The sequence below is a fragment of the Anguilla rostrata genome, chromosome 8 (genome assembly GCF_018555375.3).
Source record: "Anguilla rostrata isolate EN2019 chromosome 8, ASM1855537v3, whole genome shotgun sequence".
NCBI classification, from domain to species: Eukaryota; Metazoa; Chordata; class Actinopteri; order Anguilliformes; family Anguillidae; genus Anguilla; species Anguilla rostrata.
The window spans coordinates 38,542,584-38,557,816 of NC_057940.1; the positions used below are offsets into that span (position 1 = coordinate 38,542,584).

Sequence of the window (15,233 nt, forward strand, 5' to 3'; positions counted from 1 at the left end):
CACATGGATGTGGAAATGTCGATGAGTTGAGCATACGTTGCATCACTTTGAGATGCAGCTGGATTAGAACGTTATCACTAGGGTGGCTGAACCAATGGGCAGTTAGCACATTTGAATATCTGTTTGTGCTTCCGGGTATTGACTGGCTCTGTTAGCTCCATCATACCCAGACCAGGGCCAGATCGCTGAAATGTGACAGACAGCCGACTGCATTATTCAGAAATAAGCGTGCCATTCTTTTCAAACTCGCCTGGTCCTCCCCTTTTTTTATTTACAGAAGTAATGGACCACTTCCAAAAAGAAACTTGATTTAAACTGTGGAGTTTGACTACTTGATACTCAAATGAATGCAAAAGGAAAGAATCCACAGAAAACCCACATAATGAGCACAAAAAAATTCACAAAACGGGAAAAGGTGTTTTTAAAAAAAAGCAATCAAATTACTGCTATTTAAATTGGTGCCGAGCTGATGAAACATCTGTGCAACCATTTACACTCCAAATAGGTTCACGGCAAAGTGAAACCCTAACACCGCTATACGTTCTGAAATCAGGCAACATTAATCCATTGCCATGACTAATCTGCTCTAAGCTTGTTGTTTACAAAAAAAGACTGACACACATTGATGGGTGTCACATCCTGCTAAGGCGCTGTGTCTAAGTGCACAGAGGGGCCCCACGTCGTGCTATCAAACCTCAACTGTGCCACTGCCGACGGTGGCCTGCAGGCCTAAAGGGCTGTGCACACTGGCTCTAGCGTCGCCCGCAGACGGGAGGGGTTCTGTCTGCGGGGACTATGGCATCGGATTGCTCACTAGCAATCCTCTATCCCCGCTGGTGGATGGAGGAACTGCGAGCCAGACCGTCGAGCAGCACGTGAAGCGCGGTTTCCTGACTCGGGTCTACGAGAGCGGGATGTGAGAAAATGCGGCGGCTGACATCACACGCCTCTGAGGAGAGCACATGACTGTCCGAAACCGTAGCAGAGGCGGTGGCGCTAAGCGCTGATAATCAGGACCGGGCATTCAAATTTGGGGGAAAAAAAAGGGGGGGGGCAGGGGGCAGGTGGCAGCAAAACAATAACAAAGCATTAAAATACAGCAATACTTTTTATTTTTTAAATGTGACATACACCCACGCATTGCACTGTGTTCTTAACTTCTGACCACAGCTCAACTTGGCAGTGATAGTTTGACCGGCTGGCAGTCAGGTCCTTTTCTGATTCTAATTTTAAAGCAAATATGACACTCCACGTTTAGTTACAGTTGAACATTCCAGAAGCCTGCGTGATTTACAGGACTGTACTGCAGAACTGTGAAGCCCCTCGATTGAGTGGCCATTGGGATCCTGTTACAGATGCTAATGTAATGGCTTTTCTCGGCCTCGTTTTATTTCTGTTGACTAAGGTCCAACACAGTGCTGCAGCACTTTAACAGTAGCTACAAAGGACGGCCAGCAAAGCAGGCATTTAAAAAGATGTTAGAGAGCGTTTTGCGGTCAGTGGTTTGGAGAAGTCTGCGCGATGCCGTATAAAAAAAGAAAAATCTTACTAAAAACAGATACTTTGTTTTTAATCTTCCTCTGGAAAGAAAAGATAAAAACTAACTCTCTTGTCCAAATTCTGAAAGTGAAAGTTTGAAAAGCTTACTACTGATCTGAATTAACAGTTCAATTCCCCAACCGCCCCCCCCCCCCCATTCTGCAGCAACAACATGAATGGCTCCAGTCAATCTACAAAAGGCTTTTAAATAATTGCGCAATTTAATTGGACAAAAGGAGAAAAGGGCCAATAAAAACAATGGGGGACTGCAGTGGTGTGTAAAAATCCTGTCTAGACAGTTTAAGACTATGATGACCACCTTTACTGGACTGTTTTTATCTGTTGCCCATTCATAAGCAGGCTACTTAATTATAAAGCTCCTGGTAACGAAAGAAGAGATTTAATAGGTTTCACATCCGATACACTGCATTAGCTGCGAGAGACGCTTGATATTCTCCAAGCCCCTTCAACATTTGGACAAATATCTCGGACTCAATCTATCAGCAAAGCCCGCAAGTCGAAAACATCTCCATTATTTGAAACAGATGAGGTGCTCAGTAAACAGGAAAAATAAACAGATCACAGAAAGTGTCCGAGCTTGTTAAAACCTGATGTTTAGTGGAAACACTACACCCTTGGTTTTTCAACAATGCGTCAAAATGATTAATAAGAGTTTTTTTGGCAAAAGAAAGGAAGAGAGCTTGCAACGCGATAGCCTGGGAGGACGGCGGTGATTCAGTCAGCCCGAAGGCACGGTTCGACACTGGAGTTTGTCACGTTCAGCGGCGTTTATTGGCCGCGAGCGCTGGGTACTTTAGCTTGCATTGAAAGGCAGGAAGCGTTAGCGTCGTCAGAAAGCGTTTTTGGAGGAATGGAATGGAGAAGAGGGTTAGGGAAGAGCGAAAGCGTGCCCTGGGTTCAAGTGCTCCGCTCGGCTGCCTCGCGCAGACGCGACCGCGGGAAGGTTTTCGCCGTGGAAACGGGCAGAACCCCGGCTCCTTCGCTCCCCTTATCGGCGGGGTCGGCTCGGCCTGCTTGCTGTTTTTGTTTTGTAGGGGAGGGGTCCAGACTTGCGGGGGTGGCGCAGGATGTGAGGAGCCTCACAGCGAGTCTCTCTCTGATCCCTGCCGCCTGTGTGTGAGAGTGTGTGTGTGGGTGTCTGCATGTGTGTCTGTGTGTGTGTGCGCGCGTGTGTGTGTGTGTGTGTGTGTGTGTGTGTGTGTGTGTGTGTGTGTGTGTGTCTGTGTGTGTGTGCGTGCACGTGTGTCTGTGTGTGTGTGTGTCTGTGTGTGTCTGTGTGTGTGTGCGTGTGTCTGTGTGCATGTGTGTGCGTGCACGTGCGTCTGTGTGTTTTTGTCTGTGTGTGCGTGTGCGCATGCGTGTGTGTGTGTGTGCGTGTGTGTGTATGTCTCTGTTTGTGTGTGTGTGTGTGTGTGTGTGCGTCTGTGGGCGTGTGTGTGTGTGTGTGTGCGTGTGGGCGTGTGTGTGTGTGTGTGTGCGTCTGTGGGCGTGTGTGCCTGTGGGCGTGTGTGTGTGCATGTGAGTGTGTTGGGGAGGGGCTGTACCCTGTAGAGTTTAGGGCCCTAGAGCAATCTTAATGGGACAGATACAGGCCTTCCGACAATGGGGCTTTTATATCAACACACAACAGACCTGCATAATTTATAACGCACAATTAAAACAGTAAAACAAACATAGTACAAGTATTGCCACCAACAAATAGAAAGGGAAAAACCCTCAGCTATAGTACCCAAAACTAAACACTAAAGCACTACAATCCCTATTTACCAAACAAAATATGTAGGCATTATGTAGTCCTTGTATTCTTTACTAATCATTAAAAGCTGCTGAATGAGGGTAGGAATTCCAGGTAGGAAACCAGACAACTGTAAAAATACAAAATATACATCACACCTGTACAAGAAGGATCAAGACAAAATACACATTACTCATTATGTTCCATTTCCAGGTCTCCATGTTACTACAGGGTCCTCCTCATCTAGTACAAATATTCTGTATCAAAGAGTGAAAGAAGCGTCTCCTTAATTGCACGTTATTAAGTTAGCAAAGCGGCCCATCGCACGACTCAGCCGGCTGGCCACATCGACTGCAACAGCAGCGCACCTGCAACCGCCTCCACAGACCCCCCCAAGTATTCCGGAAGGTTCCCCCGTTCATCCCGCCTTTAATCCCAGGTTCCCCCAGCTCACAGGAGGCCCGCCTCTGAAGCCACAGCTCATTAAGCACCGGGCCTTTGATAATCCAGGAAGCGCTTTGTTATGAACAGAGGACCTGTTGCCGCTCGGAAGACAACAGTGGTGGAATTTAAGCCCGAATTCACGCACCGAAGCGCTCGAGAGCGCTCCGGTAATTTCCGTAGCCGCGGCGCCTTCGTGGAACGGGTTCCTGCTCCTACGCGCAGAGCCGAAATTACAGGCCAAACGTACGCAACAATGCCGCCGCCGCGCGCTACAATGCCGTCCCTTATAATTTCAGCGTTCAAAGAGAGCCGGTGTCACTTTCACAAAGAGGCACATTAACCCACATGTACACGCCGAGTCTGGCTGAACTGCTGCTTAACCCAAACACCGGCCTGTCACCGCGCCAATCACAATACTATCCTTCAAAAAAAAAAAAAAATCAAGGCTATCTGTTTTTTTTTCCCCCTCATTTTTCAGCGGATGCGAACAATTACCGACGCAGCACAGACACGCGGTTTGCACGCACGTCAGGAGCGCGGCTCATACACTTACTGTCCGCCTTCGATGAAACGCTAACCGCGGCCTGGCGTCTTTCGTGAAAACAGAAATGACAGGGTTACGCTTTGCGGACGCGTTCCTTTCGGCCTGACGGACAGGAAGCTAATGTGAGGTAACAGCAGTGGGGCCCCCCCCTGCGCGCGCGCGGACCTGGCTGTCGGGTTTCGCGGCCGCGTCGCGGGGGCCAGGTGCGAAGCGCGCTTAGCGGCCGTCTCGCGAATCCCTCCGCCGGGACACGGGCTGCCGTTCGGCCTTCAAACGCTCGGGGGAAAACGGCGGGAAAAACGCACGTCCCGTGCTTCGGTTCCCGCGAGTGGACGGAAGAACGGGGCTGTTCTCCTTTCGCCGTTGCCGAAACCGGACTTGACCGACGCCCCCCCCCTTCCCCCCCTTCCCCCCCTCGTCCTCTCCTGTCTGCGGCTGCCGTTTCGGCTCGGGGGAAGAACGGCTCTCCGCGAGCGAAGCGCTCTGGCGCCGCAGGTAAACGTCCGCCCCCTCGCCCCCCCCAGCTCCGGGCCCGATGCAAGGACTCGGCACATCAAAGGCATTCCAGGGGTCGCTGGAGTCTCCCCTAATCTCCACGCCAGGTCCCCTTTGTGCACGGGACAGCCGGGGGCCTCCAGCAGACCCTTTGCACTGAGGCCCGCATTGTTTACGAGCCTGCTGACCCACAATCAGAGGATCAGGCCCAGACTGCTGACAGACCTGCTTACCACGGGCTTAAAACTTACTTCAGACTCCATTAACACAAAGATGCCCAATTACAACCAAGATAACCTGACGACAACTTTCCAGTGAGGAACCCCGAAGAGAACTTTAAGTTTAATATCACACAGAAGGCAATAGGTATGTTTTCTGTTCGGACATTAGTTCTACGAAACTGCAGAAATACCACGTGACGTCTGAAATAACCACGTTATGAAAATGTTATGTTGTGAAGTCATAATATATTATGCGTGCCATTTTTCACACTGAACGATCGCCGCTCTTTTCTCTGTACATCTCATTTCCTCCAATTCATACTACGCCGCGCACAAAAGATGGATTTCACAGCTTAAGTCCGCACAATTAATAGGCACATTAATTACAAAAATGTAATGGGAACATTAATCACCCATACATATGTGAACTGAATTAATTAACTGACTTTCCATCATTGCCAAACCGAAGTTCGTAAGAGTCTGCTACACCTTGCGGTTGACATTTCTGCCCGCGAACTCCTGGCACCTGCCCACTGCTTTCACCTGTGTGTGGTTATTCATTCCAACACATTGATACATCAACAAACACACACGATACAGTGGGGTCTTCAACTTCCACAGTCTGCATGCAGGGACACTCCGTGCAGAAGATGGATTTGAAATCGGTTTGTAAGTGAACAGCAAGGACTAAATTAGGGAAATACAAAAGTCCTTGGCTGTACACCATGTCATACAAGCCTGAAGGTCAAACCGAAGAACACAAGACTGGAGATACTGAACCCCACAGACCTCAGAAAGCACACTTCAACCTCAGGGCAGATACGCCATCTGCAGAAAAGCTGAGAGTAGATTTACTTCCTGGTTCTCAGTAAAGCATCTTTGTCACAGTGTCTTTGTAAGACGTAAAATAAACATCAATAAAATCGAACAGAATTTCATTAGTTTTGTTTTAAAAACTGCATGACAATTTTGGGTGTCTAAAAAGTGTTTTTTTTGTGTTCTTGTCCTCTGTGGCAGGACGGGCTCATAATTGGTGCAGATTCGGTTCATGATAAAAACGTGGCCATGGAAACACAGACTGGCTCCCGCGTCCTTCCCATGAGCCACTGCGGTGGGAGCTCCCAGCGGGGGATACGCGCCCGGCTCCCAACGTAAACAGAGGCGAGTAGACGCACTCTGCTTAATGTGTTTATTGCTCTCTGTCTGAGAGCGCCCGGCGCACTGGTGACAGGGTTCGATGAATAGCCCCGCGTGGCGCTGACCCTTAAACCCGCTGACCCGCCCGCCCGCCCCCCTCCCACTACCACTCCCCCGCCCCCGCCCCTCCCCCCAGTCATTATTCAGGACACACAGGTGTAAACATGTGGAGAGGGGCCGCGGGCGGATGCCCAAGGTTAAACAGGATAAATATTTGAGGAGTCTCAGATTCTGGAGGGGAGTTATCCGTGTTTGGAATGCGTAGTGTTTTATCCAGGACGGAGGTTAGCGGGTCAGCGGTTTGCAAATAATGCTGTCCTGTGTAACCCTTACCTGGAACTTACAATACTCTACATTCCCCCCCCCCCCACAACTTTACTAAAAATCCATGCAACACGATAACTTCCGTGAAAATGGTGAACATTCCAAAGCTTCGCAGTGCGACGACCGCGTGAAAAGCTTTCAAATTATGGCGCACACACCCGTTAAAATTTTTTTAAAGGACACTCACGGGAGTGAGAGCAGCTGACACTTCCTAATTTTTTATAAAACACAGATAAACACGTGAATAAAGTAGTGAATATAACACGCCATTACACAAATGAATCCAAGCATATTCCGGATGCATCCGGACCACATCACGCTCTGAACCAAAGTGTCAATCGAACAGCGCGCTTCAATCATTAGAGGGCGGTGCTTTCTATTGGCTGATATCTGCACTTCCTGGTTATGTCGCTGTTTCCAAACCCCTCCCTTTTGTACTTTGTCGATCGATAGTCGAAGGCCCCCAGTTCAGACCCCCGTTGCCGGTCTCATTCAGGCTGCTGTGCTCCTGTGACACTAATGCACTCAACGTTCCCCACTTCAGCTTCACAGCCCAGCACATCCTCACACTGCCACACTGAAGCACATCATTCAAATGCAAATGCGCCGCTCCGCTTTTCATTTCATTCTCTCCATGGCGACAGATCTTTTTTTTTGTCGGAACGAGATGGATAAGCGGCGTTGCGTCTGTGAAGACGTGCGCCACCGCTAGCTGTACACGGGGGCAATTTTTTCTCCCCTGTGATCGGAACGATAGGGCGATGGGACGGAAAGGCGAGGCGCACGGGCGTAAGCAAATTAACCAATCAAATTTAGGAGGGGTAAAATATCACCCTGCCTTGTTGCTATGAAGGAATCGGATTAGAGAGCGGGTGGGGCTGACTGAGCGTTTCCGAAACAAGGCGATGGATTCCTGAACGGGGCCTACGCCGTTCTGCGCATCCTGTCACCACAGTGGACTGCAGCCCTTTCTGCTGTGGAACGCACTGACTGAACCCGTCAGGCCAGCTAATGGCATGAACCCGGCCTGGCGGTGTTTCCTACACTCTCTCTGAGGCCGTCCGTCAGTCTTTACAGCCCTGACCGGCCTGCGCGCGCCTCCGGAGTGGAGAGCAAGGTCAGACGCCCGACTCAAACCGCCGACCCTGGCACGGTAACGGACGCGCCCGCGATGACGTCATCCTCTGAAGGATCGTAACAGACCTCCCCTCGCAGTGCGAGCGCTTCGTCGGGCACTTGGGCTCGCTGCAGAAAACGGCTAAAAATTCCAGCGCGGCGAGGGGCCGTCGGGTCTCGGCCCCGGCCAATCAGAACAGCGCGTGTCTGCGAGCAGACTGTGACGACCCTTTTCTACTTTGTGTCATTCTAGGTTGGGAGGCGGCTCGTCAGAGCTGAGGGCGTACACCTGGATTGGGGCGTGTCCTCCAGCATAACGGCTGCTGCCAGTTCCCAGTGCGGCCTCTCTCCAGTCCGCTCCGCACTTAATTCGTTTGGTTATTGTTTGGTTCACACCTTGCAACACACACAACATATTCCACACACACACTCACTCACACCGCTGATTCTACTGACGCTCATATACACAACTTATGTTACGTAGTTCATTCCATTACCTTTGTTAATAAATTATTTGATTATTTAACGGTTTCGCGTGTCCCCCATTCTTTGTTGCAACCCGAGAAGCCAGGGGTTGTAACGCAGACGCACGCGTGAGAGCGCGCCCCCGCCCCAGTCCCCGTCCTCGCCTCCGGGGCCCCATCCGCGCGGCGCGCGGCTTTAAATTGCGTTTCAAACACCCGCCGAGTCAGTCACGGCCTTCGCCGCGACGCTCTGGACGGAACCGGGTTTCTGTCAGACTGATATCGCGGTGAAGCTAGCCGTCCTGGCGCGGTTAGCTCATCCGGTCCCAGCTGCACGCCTACCCAAAAGTCTGTGAGCCAGTAAACATGCGCGCGGTTTGCAACGTCGAACCGAATGAAAATCTGGCGAAACAAAACTGAAAAAAACTCTTTTATATTACAATTTGTCGCTTAACGCTCCCCGGGACGATTTCCCAAACACCCCGTTCTCGTCGTAAAAGGAGAAGCTTCTGCATCGGTAACTCTGAGGCACAGACTGAAAAACTTACAGTGAAAAGCAGCCTCTTTATCTCGAACAAATAAATTGAAGTATCACGAGATGCGTGAAGGTAAATACATGTTTTCCTCCCCTTCCACTCCAATCACCATAAAAAACTTTTACCTCATTATCCGCTGGCAGAGACAATGTTTTTACACGCAGGTAATTTGAAGTCCTGGAAAGAACGGCGCAGTTGTTTCGTAGGCCGTGCAAACGAGCTTCAGTGATGAGGCTCTGTTGCCTGCTGCAGTTTGTCAGCTTTCATTTGTTTTTACACAAATCCTAACAACAGTTTGGGCCCAGACTGCGTGTTCCCTGAACATTATCCAGGATAACGGTTTCCGCAGATGTTGGGAGAGGGCAGAGACCAAGCGCTTTACTTTCATTTCAAACAACAGTGATTGCAACTGACTGTGTTCACCACACACTCCCACCACCCAGCAATTGTTTTCATTGTTTTCATACTTCTTGTTTTTTTTGCTGACTAATTATAACCACCATTGCCAACACCAACATACACAAGTCACAAGCAATTCTTATTATCATTACAGGAATATGTTGTGATGCTTGTGCAAAAATTTATGGAAACTTGGGGAAAGAGCACAGAAACAATGTCGAGAAGTAAAAAAACTTTTTTTGCATTTTACATTTTACTTTAATAGCAGAACTAACAGTTTTTTATTTTTATTTTATTTTTATAAAACCTATATATAATGCATAGATTTATTTGGTTCACTGACAAAAAGGCTGATGTTTTGGAATACATATCCTACACAGGATAATATTGCTTTTAGAATACTAGCCATTTCGACATATAAAAAAAACAACAATAGACCCAAGAGATACAAGTTTGTTTAGATTTATCTTTCAGCAAAGTTATTACGACTGCGACGATACCATCGCCTGCATTTTCGATCTTCATAAATTTTGCCCGCGGACAAATTGCAGCCTTACGAGAGCAGGCCGGATCAAATCAAACACTCCGTCTTTGATTCACGATGAATAATGCGATGTGATTCCTGCACGGCTAGCTGTCAGTACCTTTTCTTTGCGTGTTATGACTGTCCTAACGCAAATGGGATCTCGGCTGCTGGGACGTCGTGCGATCAGAGTACCGCACGTCGCCCACGCCAGCTTTTGAGACGCCCCCTTCGGTCTGGAACCGAAGCCCGTCCGCGCAGGCTGAAAAGAGGAGGAGTTAAAGGCGCTGGCCACCGGCAGTCCATCGCTGGCTGACGTCGCGGTTTGTTTTGTGGCTTTTTCCCCGAAACGGGGGGCGGTGATCCACGCACCGCTCGCATCGCTGCAACCCCCCTCCCCTCTCGAGCCACGGGGCTCTGGCACCACCCCTCGACACCCCCCCCCTTTTCGCTGCCGGCGGTCCGGGCTGGCGCTGCCCAGTCCCGCCCCGATCCCAGCCCGTGACAGAGAAAGGGCTTTGATCGAGCGCTGAGTCAGCGCAAAGAAAACATTCCTGCCCAGTGACTCAGGCCCCGCCGCGGCCCCGGCTCGGCCTACCCGCCACGCCTCCTCGCACGCGAGAGCGCCGGACCGCGGCGGAACAAAGGGACGCCAGCCGCGCCTCACGCGATAAAAAACCGCTTCCCCGAAACGCACGCGCACCAAACGCAGAGTCGTTAAAAACGATCTGTCAGTCTCAGCCCGTTTGGAGTCATAGTACTCCACACACTCTCACACGCACAGACAGACCTATGCCTACGCATCCAGTTGCAGTTAAAGATAAATACACATTCAAATTTTGGCGAATGAGCCCATTAGATTGCAATGTTATTGATGGCAATGATGCCAATCAACCTAAGAGCAGCTTCAAGGCTGGGGTCAGGGGTCAAACTCTGGGGACATAAAAGCTGAACACAATGCTGTGAGCGCTTCAGCACACTGCAGGCAGCATTCTAAGCTGGTTTCAACAGGCTGACACAGGCCCAGGGGTTCCACTACATGACCACAAGAAGGCCATCCATATTAGCATTGTTTAGATTTATGAACATTTTCGTGTCATTTGAAATGAGTGACCACCATAAAAATCAGTAAAACAGTTTCCACAGAGTTATTTGTTTTGAATGCCTCAGTCACTAAGATGTTCATTTACGTAACAACTTGTTTATATTTTAATCCGTATTTTATTCATTCAGGAAAGCAGATTCACTGGCTATATAAATACAAATAAATAAACGTTTCTGCTTCTTGTAGGTCTTGAGGTATGCACATTCATGCTGGCACTGATTTGATTGTAGCCTTTGCAGTTCTAGCTGCACTACTGTTTGATTACTGTGTCAAGTGCTAAAAGCATCTGGCAAACATCTTAATTGTAATTTGTACAGTAACTAATTTTTTTTTTGCTCTTTTGCACGTTTCCTCACACCAATACTGGAATCTGTGACTAGTGACACTCGTTCTCTGGCAGTCACGCGGGAGAGAGACGTGTGATGTATGCGCACTTCCATCCTGACAAACATGCCGTTCCCCTGCCAGGCTATAAAGATGGGGGATAAGGCGAAGGACAGCGTGGGCCCTGCCAGGACCCCGGTCGCAGGGACCGTCTAAAGGAAAGCCGGTCCCAGCTCTTTCACCCTGGACGAACCTGGCGGACCCTCCAACAGGCCCCCCTCCAGCCCGCCCCCTGTTTCCTCGTAAGGGCGGAGGGGAGGGGAGGGGAGGGGGAGCGAGTCAGACTGGGCGGGAGGGAAGCGCTCTTTCCCGCTTGGCAGCCGTGCCGGTTCCGCAGGCTTTCACGGCCCTGGGAACGCAAACACCCCCTCGCTCTCAAGAGCCGCCCTGGAGCCGCCCCAAAGCCGCGGTTTTTAGCGCCGCAGCGGGATGTCAAATCCCGAAGCTCGCGCCCCTCCCACCTCTCGTTTCGGGAAGGCCAGGTGCGAGGGCCGACGCCCAGACGCCTCCCTCTCCTCCCCCAGCTGGCCGGCGCTCCCGTCCGCTCCCCGGCGCTCTGCGGTAACCGTCACCCTCCAAAACCCCGTCTGCGCTGCTCTCGCCCCCTCCAGCCCACAGCCAGACCCTCTTCTCTTTATTTCTTCCTGTTAAGCGACTGCGCCCGTGGCCGCCCGGTCTCCCAGACGGCGCTCTGCTCACAGGCCGCGGAGCGGGGCGGAGTTTAATGACAGGTACCGCGGCGGCAGGTGCTGCGGCACGGGCGCGGTTGTGTTATGAGGCGGGAATAATGCGGGAGGTTTGTTTTCTGGCCTCTCCCCCCCCCCCCGGGGACACTCTAAACCCTTTGGACTGGGGCGCTGTGGGACGGGCGCGGCGGGTTGGAAACGGACATCTGCTGCGGGCTGGCTGGCGGTCAGGACGCCGCTCACACAGACGCTTTAATGAGGGGCTGCTTCTTTTCTGGTTTTTTTTTTTCTGTTCCGACGCAGAAGGCAAAGTTTTGATTCGCCGGCTTTGAGCGGCTCACACAAGCAGCTCCTTCTGCTCTCGCACACAGAGAGAGAGAGACACGGAGAGAGAGAGAGAGAGAGACAGAGAGAGAGAGAGAGAGAGAGAGAGAGAGAGAGAGAGAGAGAGAGAGAGAGAGAGAGAGAGAGAGAGAGAGAGAGAGGGGGGATCAAGGAGGAGGAGGTAAGAAGGAACATGACATATCATATTCATTCCCTCATTTTCTGCTTAAAACATCTTAATCTGCTTTTCTGCTTGAAAACCCTAAAAACAACCAGTTTCTTCTGAAATACATGAATAAAATAAAAAAGGATTTTATTTATTTTCCTCCCAAAGGAACGCTTTGGTAATCACAAACATCTGCACGGAATTCAAGATACGAAAGACTTCAAACTAACCAGAATGCAAACCTACACAAGAGACATCCAGTCAGAATGTAAATACTTGTGTAATCCAAATTGAACATTAACGCGGGGAATTGCTAGCCTGAACCAGTGCATCGGCTGGCCTCCTGTTAATGAACAATCCGACATGTCGGCTCGGAGTGCGGGCAATAACAACGACAGAATGTTAATGAGCCTTGCTACAGCGCAATTTATACTTTAAAAGGCCTGTAAACTGGGCCTGAGGTAAACTCTCCCTGCGCATACATTACAAAGGTGTGACTCGCCAAGGGCATCTAAGTTCCCATGTACAAAAATGCAATTCTGAGACAACTGCAATGTAGCCAATAACCAACTGCAAGAGCTCAGAGAGTTCTAGAGCTTGATTTGGCCCCGCCTGTCACGGAGAAACGGCAAATGTTTATTTCCTGTAACGAATGAAACGCACGTTGGCAGGAGCCCTTTACTGTGTCAGGCCTTTCGCCGTGCACTACCGCCTACTTTAAAATCTCTCCGCATTCAATTTTCCTCGACTCTGCAGTCATTAGACCTCGATAGAGAGACTGCACGACCAACAACCCTTTCAGTACATCCCATTAGTGTTTCTCAGGAGACGGCACCTAATAAATAACCCTTTTAATACATACGCAACAGGATTTCTTCACCTTTTTAACACTGCTGGGGTTAAATACGTTGATTATATAAATTGGAGTTTGGATACCTGCAGTAAAACAGGAAACGTGTCTACGCTTCGATCCACAACAGGAAGTAAGCGGAGCATTGTGGGTATGCCCAGTGAAGTGAAAAGAGCTTGTTCCGCATTACCAGCGTGGCACAAACGCCTTCCCATCACCATCCCCTGACCTCCTTTCCACAAAAGATCGGACCGGAAATAACGGTCGCAATTCACAGAGCGCACCGTTCCAACTTCTCAGTCACAACTCAAGGGCGCGGCTTTTGACGAGAACTCAAAAACTGCGTTCGTTCAGAAGCCCATCGCAAATATTTATGAGATCCATGACTGCTGGAATGTGTTCTGCTATAAGCATTACATGGACATAAAACGAGGATAAGTTTCCATAATAAACCCACCCCAGGAAACGTCCGGAGGCATGACGGGTAATTTTGGGTGTCTCCAGTGGGGGGCACGCACGAGTCTTTCGAACCCGTATGGATTGTGTTTTGATGAAGCTCCTGTGCTGGCCCGTGGAGACACGCCATGCAGAGAGCCCATTCATTACAGATGCAGACCCAGACAGACTGTTCAGACTTTAATGGGAATTGATGACCCCGCAGTGCCTCCTGGGTAATGATGGAGACACAGCCCTCAGCACTGCCGGTCCCACAAGTCCAGCACTTCCTCACCACTCTCATTGCTTTTCTGTTTAGGAGGCGGGTAAGACAAGAACATTCTGTGCTGCTTTTCTCCTGAGAAACTCCTGATGAGAGACTGCAGACGAGTACTGTGTGTGTGTGTGTGTGTGTGTGTGCGTGTCTGTGTGCATAGGCGTGCATGTGTGCGTGTGCACGCATAGCTCTGTGTGTGTGTGTGTGTGTATGTGTATGCGTGTGTGTGTGTGTGTGTGTGTGTGTGTGTGCATAGGCGTGCATGTGTGTGTGTGTGCACGCATAGCTCTGTGTGTGTGTGTGTGTGTATGTGTATGCGTGTGTGTGTGTGTGTATGTGTGTGTGTATGTGTATGCGTGTGTGTGGTCTTGCATACACCCACATACACACTTGTACATACATACACGCATAAAACACATCTTTCATCGGTCCAGAAGCTGGTGAGAAGTTTGGTAAGTAGACCAGGCCAACAGTTGCCCGTTTGTGCCCAGGCTTGACGGATGAGGGTCCGGAGCAGCACCCCCCCCCCCTCCACTAATTTAGCACTTCCTTCTTCAACCGTCATTACTGAACAAACAGCACTTTTACCAGGGTCCCTAAGCTCGGCCCTCAGTGGGCTCTCCCGCGTTCCAAACCTCTAGGCAGCACCGCGAGCTCCCGCACGCCCCCACCCCCCCCCAGGAACCACGAAAAACGCATCGCCTCACATAAGGCCGAGTGCGGGACTGCGACACAAGCCTTTTCACACGCTGTTCCCTCCCGCTACGGATCACAGCGATTCCTCCACACCCCCAGCGTTCAGACGCATCAAGAACAGCTACTCCGAGTTTAAAAATCAAACAAAATGTCCACCAGGTTTAACTGAGAGGTAACGATGAGGGAAAAAAAGTTGCCATAATGCACATTCCCATTTATCTTCCTGCTTTTCTCTATGCCGTACTTTGCCTGAGGGTCTGGGCTGGCAGAATCTGTCATCCAATTGAAGCCCTTAATTTCCTTAAGCCTTGTTTACAGAACGCAGATTGAGAATCGCTCGGAAAATTGATATGGCAACAAGATAATTTCACATTGCACTTGAATGCATTAACTTTGGCGTGAATTATTAATCGGAGATGCATTTTAACTTATTGTGAGGCGCTAATTAAAAACGACTAACACGGCAGTTCTGCTTTAAAAATTAATACTCATTAAAGCCCCTGCATTCTTTTAAATAAAACACTGTTTGCCATTAATATTTCATGCGGCCTTGTTTGACTATTATCTTCATAAGCTTCTTCCCTTTCCTCCTCAAGACACTGACTACAATGAGGATGGCATGTAACACATCAATCATGGCACGGTACTTATGTGATTTTGAAGGCAATTTTGCGGACAATTCACAATAAACAAATAATTGCTGGACAGTTCTGCTTTTCTGAACATTTCCACATCCTATAACCACACTACAT

At 49.8% G+C, this 15,233-nt stretch overlaps 1 protein-coding gene across 2 annotated transcripts in view; it reads right to left on the reverse strand.

Moving 5' to 3' along the window:
* The window catches only part of jarid2b (jumonji and AT-rich interaction domain containing 2b), a 135,864-nt gene that overhangs the window by 44,596 nt on the left and 76,035 nt on the right, over positions 1-15,233 (reverse strand). The window lies entirely within an intron of this gene.